Consider the following 11427-nt stretch of genomic DNA (forward strand, 5'->3'; position numbering starts at 1 on the left):
TATGTGTCTATTTGTACATGTATTACTTAAAGTTGAAACTATATTTTTAACTGCTCTTAGCTGTTTAGACAAATACTTTAAAAATTAAATACAAATAATGCTTTTCAGTTAACTTATATGCATAAGTATATCGTTCATTAAAAAAAATGTTTTTAGAAAGTTTTGTCGCTTTGTAAAGCTTTAGAGTTATATACAATAAACAAGACTATATTTTCATTTAAACTTCAAAACTTTACAAATACTTCAAGAAGGTTATTTGAAAATCAACGTCTTAAAAAATTTATTTAGTAATAAATATGTCAAAACAGATTAACCTTTAAGAGTTAAGAAGTTTTAGAAAACGTCTCCCTTAATAAGAGAGTAGTTAAAAACAATTTACTGTTTTTATATGAAGGTTTGTTTGATGTTGTATAGCCTCCACAATTAAGTTTTTATCACAGTTTTACTAAGTTATAACTGCTATATAATCAACGATTTCTATCAATTTTATATACAGTTTAGAATCGCAAATATAGTATTTTATTTGCATTCAAATTAGACTAAATTAAATTGATCACAATTAAATATGTTGTCAACTTATAAAAATATAGTTTTGTTATTATTTCAACGGGTATTTTATTTTTCCATACAAATTTGATTGTTTGTACTCTTTCATAAAAAAGGTGTTTTTTTTTATAATTAACAAAACATCTGGTAAAACCATAAACAAATTTATTTACTCATCTACTTTTTTCTTATTTTGTAGCATAAGATTTTAAAGTAATTTTTTTGTTGATAAATTGTTTTAAAGCTTGTAACTATAATTTGTTTTCTTTTCAATTGTTAAATATAAAGTGAACAAAAATCTATTTTAAGTTTTTATCAACATCTCTAAATCTTTGAATAAATAATTACTAATTGTGTATAAGCGTAGTGCTAAAAGCTTATAGTAACCTTTTTTTTTGTTTTGAGTAAAAGATATTCACATGATTTTTGCTTTTAATTTCTCTTTGCAACAATCTATAAAAGTTCTTGTGTCAAAATAATGTTTAAACCGCGCTGCACAAGCCTTGAAGAGAGTTTTCCCGGGTAAAAGATCGATGTAGATTTTGAAATCAATAATTACACGCAGCACTCTTTTTTTCTTGACCAACTTCTACTTTGACAAAATTATTGTTTTATATTCTAGTGTTTATATCACATTTTACTAAAAGCGTTACTGTTGAGCAGAAATATGTTTTAGTGTAAGTTTTGTAACTTTTTTTGTTTCACAGATTTACGTTACAAGGCATGCTTGGAAAAACTTTATGTGCATTATATAGAAAGTTTGTTAATTTTTTTTATTTTAGTATGACTCTTCGTAAAATCCCTATGTTTGTATACTAGTGCATTGAAAAATTGTACTTTTTAATTAAATTGAACTAAAAATGTGCGCCTAACTTGAATAAATTTATTCTCCCTCATTCAATAATTGTAAAACCAGCTTACTTAACTTTTGTAAGAACCCTCGTGGCTATGTCTTATTAAGAAATATATATGCTCAACTTAAAATCTATTTGCTAGAATATTTATTTAATTTTACTTTGTTTTTTTACACGCTTTTTTTAATAACATAATGAATAAATACTTTAAATAAGTATTTTTTGAAAAATATAACTTTATTTAAATTTATTTATTGTATTACTTACAGAAAAAATGGTAATAAAACTCCTATACTTCCTTTTTCAAGTTTTAAACGCTGTTAGGTTTAATGGTAAACAACTAAAAATACTGAATATGTTTAAAATTTTAATTTTTTAACTGCAACACTGTAATTTCGATCGATACAGTATAAAGTTGAATTTTTAAGGCCTCACTAAAAAGTCGAAGTGTTGTAAAAAAATTTTATATTCAAACACTTGTTAACCAAGTAAGCACAAAAGTTTGTCTAGGTTAACTATTGTTTTTTTTTAACAAACACTTAACAACTTACTTAATAAGAGGTATATTTAGGTCGCAACAATTTTTTTTTCTATAATTCAATTTAGTATGTAAGTTTTTTTATCAGTAACGATTCCTATTTTAAATATAATTTAATTGGTCAACAAATATGTCTTAAACAAAAACAAATTATGTGTAATTAATACAAAATGTGAGTGACAACTGATAACTTTTTTTTATTAGTTTTTTTTTAAGTTTTTATAAAAACAGCCAGAAAATAAAATTCACTTTACTGCATTAAAAAAGTATTTTTATTTCTAGTTTGATTAGTTTTAGGTACAATACTAGTAGTATACAAATGTTAAGGTTACTATGAGAAATCATATTAAAAATAAAATTAGTAATAATGTAAAATTCTTGTTAATTTTTTTTAGATTTCACAGTCTATAAACAGTCGTATTTACTGCAATAAAGTCAAAAATATATACAAATAAGAGGTTTTTATGAATATGTGGAGATTTGATTTGAAATATGTTTTAAATTTGATATAATATTTACATTTTTGTAGTAGCTTTATAGATTATAATTTTACAATTTTTGAATAAATAAAAACAATAAAAAACAGTAGTAATAATAATATTGTCAATTTAAAGTTTGTATTGCCAATTAATTCTAAACCTCTTTGAAAGTTGACCTAAATCTCCAAAACTAAAGTCTAATTTAGATTTTCTTCACCTAGTTGCCTTTATATACTTCGTTAAATTAAAAGTTTTTATGAGCTTTGTAAATAAATTCCTTTATAGAAAAGTATTTAAATAAATAAGAAATTGATATTATTTAACTTATTGATTAAACAAAAAATATTTTAAAAAATCAAACTTTTTGTTTTTATGTTTCGATTAAAAAGTAAATAAGAAACTTACTTGAAAATTTCAAAAAAATTATATTTTTTGTTTTTGTTTGTTTTAATTTTGTCAGTTTAGCTGTATTTTTTTACTTTTAAAATATCATTCAAGCTTGATTTCTAAAATGATAATAGCTTTGGATATACAAAGCTTATTTGGGTAGTAAATATACTTAATCAAGTTTTAACTTTTTCAAGTATATTTTTAGTTGAAACACTACTAACTGTTTGCATAATGTCGAATGAATAATTAAATTACTTTTATATTTTTCCTACTTTTTAAATTGGCGTTTGTAATACTGTTTAAATTTACTAGCTATAACTTATTTAGGGTTATCAAATGTTTAACTTACATTTATTACTAATAACTTACTTCGATTAAGATTTTGAAAAGTAACTAACTTTACTTTTGTTAACACATTTCACTGTTCAAATGATAGAACAAAATAGTTGAGGAGTTTACTTATTTAGAGTTATGCTTTGAGCTAAGAAACTTTACTTTCTTATAGATTTCAAAAGTCTTAAGAGACATTATGTTTATTTAATGAAAATCGATCGATTGCTCTAAAAAAGATATACACTTATTTAGTTTTAATACTAACGTTTTTGAGAGTTAAAAATAACTATTTCATTAAAAAAATCGCTATCCATTAGTTATCGCTGTTTTATTTTACTATGAAAATAATAAAAATATATATCATACCACTAAAAACTATAAAATTGGCTTAATTGTATAAAAAATATTATCTTAATATCTTTTGTAAATTACTTATGACTTGAATAAATTCAATAAACATCAAAACTTAATAGAACTGTAACTAGATTAAATAAGTAACAAAAAACAATATTAGTAGGATAAAAAAAAGTTTTTTGAAGTGTAAATTACTTTTAAATTTGTTATTGGTTTAGGACGCTTAATATTCATTTTATTTTTTCACATTAAATCGCCTTTGGTTACAGTTTTTATAAAAAACAATTAGAATACTTACGTAAAGAAGTCTACATTAATCTTTTCATTTTCTTATTATATCATTTTAGTAGTTTAACTTTTTTGCCATCAGATAACCATTAAAGTACTTTGTTTTTAATTATACTTAGTTTTATTAGTTTATGAACTTTAAAACTCGTAATACAGAAGTTGTAAATGTTTGTAAACATTCTTACTTAGAGTCTTTTGTTTCTTATATTTTCGTTTTAAATATGTACATGCAACAATTTTGAAAAAAAAAATTCTGAAGTTCCGGTCTTTCTTTTACTAACAAAATGTATCCACCTAATGCTTTAAACAAGCTTAAAAGTATTTTTAAACTTGACGTATAACAAACTATGAGCAAGATCTTTTGTTAGCTTTTATTTTTCAAAGAATTTATTAATTATTTATGAAATTACGTATATTATGAAAATATGAATTCATACACCTTAGTATTAAGAAGTTCGTTTGTTAAAAAGCAGAAAAAAGTTATTGATTATTTATAGCTTCCAAAATTATTTGATCAATGAGCTTTGTTGTAATTACCTTTGAGTTTTTTATTGATACGTTCCTGTAATTTGATCAAAGTAATTTGTAAAATTTTCGAAATAAAAAATAATGTTGAATCTTTTAGTTAAGTTTATAAATAGTGTAATTAGATGTTTTCGTATTACACATTAACATATTCTCCATATAGCTGCTTATGCTTTAAATAATAATAGCTTATTTTTGCAATATGTGAAATTTCTTAAAATTTCAAAAGGTGGTTTATTATTCCGATTATAGTTTGTTTTCGTAAATCTAAAATAATAACTAAAATTGTAAGTAATTACATTGTTAATATACATACTACACAAAATTATTAAATATTCTAGTATTTAAAAGAGACTTTTAAAAGAGATTAAATTTTATTTTTTTAAAACTGGTTCACATTTATGATGCTTTAAAGTTTTTATTAAATTACGTATATATTGTTTACCTCTAAAGCTAGTTAGAATCATAATTTCACCATTAAGTTCAAATAGTTTTTAAAATTGTAAAATAAGATTAAAAGTAAGCTTTTGTTTTAACTTAATTGACAATAAGGTACGGCAGGGACCATGATTAAGTCAGAATCCCGCCTAGAAGCGACGATAGACAAAGACGGTCGTTGGGTCGTTACATAGTACCTTCCTGGGTGTGACAAGCGTCGCCCTGAGTGAGTGTCAGCTCCCTCGCCGAAAGGCGAGATGCTAAATCAATCGCAAACGACCTAGTTGAAGATCGAGGTGCTGTGATCGTTAGAGCAGTTTTCCGCTGCGATTCGTTGAGAGTAAGCCTTTGATCTACGATTTGTCCTTTCATCTGAAGTCGTCAAACTGAAGTAAAAAGGGCCTCGGAAAGAGTAAGCCTTCCGACTGGCCGTCGGGTTAAACCGACGCCACAAGTCCAGCGATGCGCTACAAAGGGCCGGTGGGATCCGACCCCTTCGCTCGTCGGTGGTGCCAGGGAGCCGAAAGGCAAGCCCGAACCCGGTCCAGCGCCGCAATTGTCCGGACTCCGCTCAAGCGACGTTCGCCTTATGCGTTATATATGTTTACATATATTTTCTTTTATTGTCTATATTTTAATAAAAAACACTCCTCTAAAATTAAGCTTACAGCCATTATTTATGTACTATTAAAGACTAATTAGACAATGAATTAAGTAAAATTTAACTTATCCCTAGTTGTACATGTTTTCCTAATGCTACCTTTGTTCGACGTTCTAAAATAGAGATACTAACTCCAAAATATATCCTAGATGTAAAAAAGTAAATTATAGTTCTATATTCAAACTATTATCATTTTATATTTTTGAATAAGCCACTTTAAAAATGAGTAGAAGTGACTCATAACTAAACTGTTTGAGAATAATAAATTATAATTTTACAATTTTTCTTTGGGACTAATTTATACTATTAAAAACTAAAACTTTAAAGAAAACTGATTTTACATCACTAACAACATTTTCTGGTAATAAGAAATTAAGAGTTTTACGGAGTCTGTAAAGGTTGAATAAATTTTTATCAAAAGCTGTTAAGATTGTTTGAACTCTGTAAAACTGTTTGTTTTTACTTGACAAAGACACATATGAGTTAAAAAATGCCACACTGAAACAGTTGTTTTAAATTTCAGTTCTAGCTTATTAGCATCTTTACGGATTTAAATCCAACAACGTTATGCCTGGTAACGTGAATTTCATTATTTCATACAGAGATTGTACAATATACAAATACAAATGCATGAGGTGTTTTTGCTGTGTAAACTTTTATTGCTACGGTTAAATTTTAAAAGAAAGATCGATAGGTAGTTCTAACTCGGCTACTAAATTTTTAATTTGTATGGTAAAGTAAATTTAAACAAACTAATGTTAACCCACATGAATTTAACCCTGCACAGCTTATATTTATATTAGTATTAGCTAGACAAGTTAAAATTCAAATGGGTTAACATTTACTTAATTTAAATATTCTGTAGTATATAAATTTATTGAACGACAAAAAAAAGCGTTCTAAATAGTTGGTCCTGGGACCTGGTGTACGAAGGAGAACCTTTCGGTTGTCGAGTCGTACACCACTTTGATATAGTTTAACGTCGTTGTCCAGGACAAAACTTTAAGTTTTTTCTTCAATATTTTTATCTTTTTTTTTTGTTACAATAATTGATTGTACAAACGTCAGACAACATATAAAAAAGAAGTGCTGCTAATTTTGTTTATAGCTAAAACTCATATATTATTAGTCTTTGTTCAAAAAATATTTTTTCTTATTGCGTCAATCTTTATTTCTTCGCCGAACGATTTAGGGAACAGCAAAAATTATTTTATTGAAGATAGTTTTTACAAACTAATAATTTATATAGGAGTTAGATTTGTTATCTTGCTTTCAACTCAGTATCTTGAATAAAATTTTGAAAGGTCACTAATAGATATTTTTTTCTATAAAAATAAATAAATGAGCTTTTTAATAATATAAATAAGGTTTTAATATGCCATTGTTACAAACTCAATATCACTGTTTAGCCACTTTGTTTTCCGAATTATAACGTAATATTTGTGTAAAATTTTGAGTTTGTGTTTTAAATTTTTTACTATAGTTTATATTGTCTATTGAACGACGAAAAATAGCGCTCAAAATATTTGGTCCTAGGACCTGATGCACCAAGAACTTTCGGTTATTGAGTCGTAAACCAAGGATACCTTTTAATGTCTTCTTCAGGACTGTTTTTAATAAAGTGTTTTTATTCTTTTCAGTTGAGAAAGCTTATAGCTTAAGTCTATTTAAAGTTATTAAAGAAAAAACAAAAAACATGATCTTTAATTTGATAAAGAGAAATTATGTTTTTTATATTAAATAAATTGTTTTAGGAGTTTTTACTTCCATACTTAAATTTAAAAAAAAATCAGGTGAAGTTATTGAGTTTAAAGTTTGTATTGTCGTTAATTTAAACAGTTTTTAGACCAGGAGTTGGCAAACCGTGGCCTACGGGCTCCTCTTCATCTAAAAAATACATTTAAAAAAAATAGATTTTCAAACTTTCAAACAGGCTCTAAATTAAAAAAAATATAATAACTAGTGCTTTACTACTGCTTTTTTAATCACATTTTGGTTTAAAATGTTATTAGTATATATATATTGCAACAATTATCTTATATTAACTACATTTCGTGAAACACTTTATTTTTTCTTATAAAGTGTGCATGCGATCAATTCTGTTTGGTAAAATTATCTCGAAAAGTATAAAGAACTGCCGACACCTGTATTAAATAATTTTTCATCAAATTTATATGCATGCTAAGACATCACTATGTACACACTTTGAGAAAACTGAACTAAAAACTAAAACATTTTATTTTAGAATTACTGCTTAAAAAAAGATAAACTAAATGCAGTACCACGTATTATCAGCATAAAAAACTACTACTTTTTTTAGATTATTTTTATTCAATAGTAATTAAGTAAAACGTACGTATAAAAGCGATTATAGAAAAATGTATTTAACAAAATTTTTAGTACATGAATGGTTGCATTTAATCTTTTTTGTGATTAAAACGAGCTCTATGCATTTGTTAGCGATTGTGATAGAAAGGGAATAGTTTAAACATTTTTGAACTGACCAATTCACTTCTAGACACCCATAAACCTTAATAATTTTGCAAGAAAGTTTAAAGTGTAAAAGTTCCATGTTTTTGCGGCTATGTGTTTTACTTTTCCCTGGGTTTTTATTGTTAAACTTAGTTATTAGCTTAATAGATTAATTTTTTTAAGTATTTTTTTTAAAGTATTTTTCGGCTCAAACTATTGAGTTCAAGCAAACTTGAAAATTTTTTAAATGCTCAAAAATAAACAAATAATACTTTAGAGTTTAGACAGTAATAATAAAAATAGTGTTTTAAATTAAAACTTTTTTTTTTATTGTAAAAAGTTACAAACAAATTTAAGTCCTAACAACAAAAAGAAAGGTTAATACAACCAGTTGTTCGACTAGTTTGTTGTTTTGTGCTTTTGTTTAGATATAGTAGGAGTAAAAGTATAATAAGAACGTAAATATTTCCTTGTAGTACTAGTTGTGGAAGATCATGTTTACTTTAAAATGCGTCTGAAAACTAAACCTAAAAAGCTTATAAGCCGCAAGTTAATACTTTGTATATTATCACTCAGGAGAGAACACTTCACCGGTGACGATCAATATATTGTTAGTAAAATCGATTGTTGCTATGCAACGTTTTCAAACACAGTTTTTGTTATTTTATATGCGCAAATTTATGGTCACTCTGTTATGATTCATACTTGGTTTTATTAAGCCTTACTTTCTACTCTTCTTCAAAAACTTTTAATATACTTAAGGGCCTTTTATTTATTTTTCAACTAAACTTAAAATTAAGACATATATTTTTTTTTTCTAATTATATTTATACTTTTTACCTCTTAATAGCCTATATTTTTTTTAATAGTCAGTTATGAAAGTTTTTTGTCTTAAAGTACGTAAAAAAAATAATTTGGTTTCTTTTAAAGATTGTTTACAGTATAAGTTGATGATACTTTATCTACAGATTTGAAAAATAAAAGTTTGTTGATAAAGATAAATATTGAAGCTCATAAATATGGTCAATAGATCTAGTCATCGAGTTATGGGACACGTTCGAAATCCACCCACGTTCAAAATCCACCCGATCAAAATCCACCTAGTCAAATTTGAGAACTTACTGATCGAGGGTAGGGGCTAGGGGTAACAGTTATAGTGAAAAATAAATAAGAAATATATAAATAAATGCAAAAAATGTATAAAATAAATTAATAGATAAAGAAAATATTTACAAAAAATCGAAGGATTTCGAACGAGGTCGGATTTTGATCGGGTGCATTTTGAACGCAGGTGGATTTTGATAGTATACCTCGAATTATACACGTTTAATTTTGCTTTGGACGAAATTTGCGTAGATTCGCGAGAGCTTACTGTATAACACGAATTGTTTTGTTATAAAATAAAATTAATAAAAACTTTTGTTACATAAACTATTATACACAATAAACTCAGTATATTTAAATTTTTATAATTAACATTAAAGTAAAATAGTCGTTTAAAGTTCAAAAACAGTGCATTTTACTTCATTTAATAACTTATGTTATGCATTTCATGCGAAAACTTTAAATACATTAGTAAAAGTTTTCAATCACAGTTAGGCTGTAATAAGTTATGAAATATCATGACATCACATTAAAGTTTTATTTTCTAGTCTATTTCAGCTAATAGCAAGGATAACACCAGCAAATCTTGAAACTCTAACTAGTGTTTCTTTCTTATAAATTCAACATTCATTGTTTTAACGTTTACCAAAAAATTACAATCCGATCTATTAACATGTGTAAAAGCTCTGGTTAACAAAGGTTTTAGTGAATAATCTAGGCTTTATTTTTCATTTCCTTTTTTTATTCTCCTTTCAGGATTGCACAGGCTCCAGGAAACCATTAAAAACACGCAACTGCTATGAAGTGAGTTTTTTTAACAATAAAAAATACTAATTTTAAATATAATAAAATTTATCGAAGTATAACATTAAAATCATTCAAACGATGAAATAAGACACTTAATTCAACATTATTTTTGCATCAGAATACTTTAAATTTTCTATTCTAACTTATCTTATAAAACTTGTACTATAATATAATTAAGCTAGTCAAGTTATTGTTTCTAAGTATTTTGATACAAAGTTTTGACAGACTAGCACTTATTGACTATTTTTTACTTCTTTTATAAATGTCTTATTTTTTAATAATTAAGTATATATATATATAAATACTCACTTTATCAGATTAGTAATCTTTGTTTTTGTGATAAGGTTATCGTTGTTTTTTACAAAACACTAATTGAAGTAAGAGGTAATTACTTAAATATTTTCTTTGTTTTTCGGACTTTAAGAGGAGTATCAAAAATTTTATTTTATCAATATCATAAAATGATAACTAAGTTGTATGGTCGAAGGAGACCAATTAAATAAAAAGAGTAAATTATTAAGTTCATATCCGAACAGTTATTTAATAAAGGTTTTAAATAATTTGCAATGACTTTTTTATATAGTACTTTCTAAAGAATTTTAGATTAACCATTAATACATTATAGTTAGTTTTATAGACTTTTTTAATTACTTATTAATACAAAAACATTATCATAGCTGAAAAAAAAATTACTTACATTTTTATTACTTTAATTTCTTACTTAAAAAGAACATTTTTTAAAACGGAAACATTTCTAATGATGATATTTGATAGAACGCTGTTTGAATTTTACAAAGGCTTATGAAAATATCAAAACTGATGACAAACTCAGTGTTTAGTAAAGTAAAGCTTTTATTTCATTTTATTCAGTATTGTTGGTTTTATGGATTAAACGCAGCCTCGTTAAAATCGTACTTATAAATAATATAAATGAAAGAACTTTATAAACTAGATTACTAAAGTATATTCAAATACTTTTTAGCTTTGATTCTGAAAACAAAATGCAGTTATTTCAAACTTCAAATTTTTCAAAGATATGGCTAGTTATAAAGTTTGTATAAACAGTACTTAAATACACTTAAATCGTACAGTTTTAACGTATACAACAAATAAAAATAATAATATATATAGGTAGTACGAATCTCATTACAAACGATTTAGAAACTAATTATGTTTTAGTAAAGCATTTTAATGTATTTAAGCTGTACTTTAAATCATGAATGATAAAAAAAGTTGTATGATTTAAAAAAAAGTGTAAAATAATCATACCCAAAAAAGGAACATTTTCAAAGCTTTTAAAGAAAAATAATTAGATTTGAATGACTTCCTCAAAAATAAATCTTTTTTTAAGTGCTAATTACATATAAAATCGCTAACTAAATTTATAGTTTTTTAGTTGTACTTTTTACTAATATTAACTGAATAGATAAATCATAAAATTTAAAAATATCCATAGTCGATATCTTCTTTAAATGTTACCATTGTGCTGACCTAATGTTTAAACTTTAAACAATAAAAGTATTTGATAACAATACTCATAGAGAGCATTAAAGCTCTTACACTTTTTAAAATTGATGTCTTCGATCAAAATGGTAAAATAATATACAGATTCTTAGGATTGAAATAGAAAAGATTTAG

The sequence above is a fragment of the Thalia democratica genome, chromosome 4 (genome assembly GCF_965202585.1).
Source record: "Thalia democratica chromosome 4, ktThaDemo2.hap1.1, whole genome shotgun sequence".
Classification (NCBI taxonomy): domain Eukaryota; kingdom Metazoa; phylum Chordata; class Thaliacea; order Salpida; family Salpidae; genus Thalia; species Thalia democratica.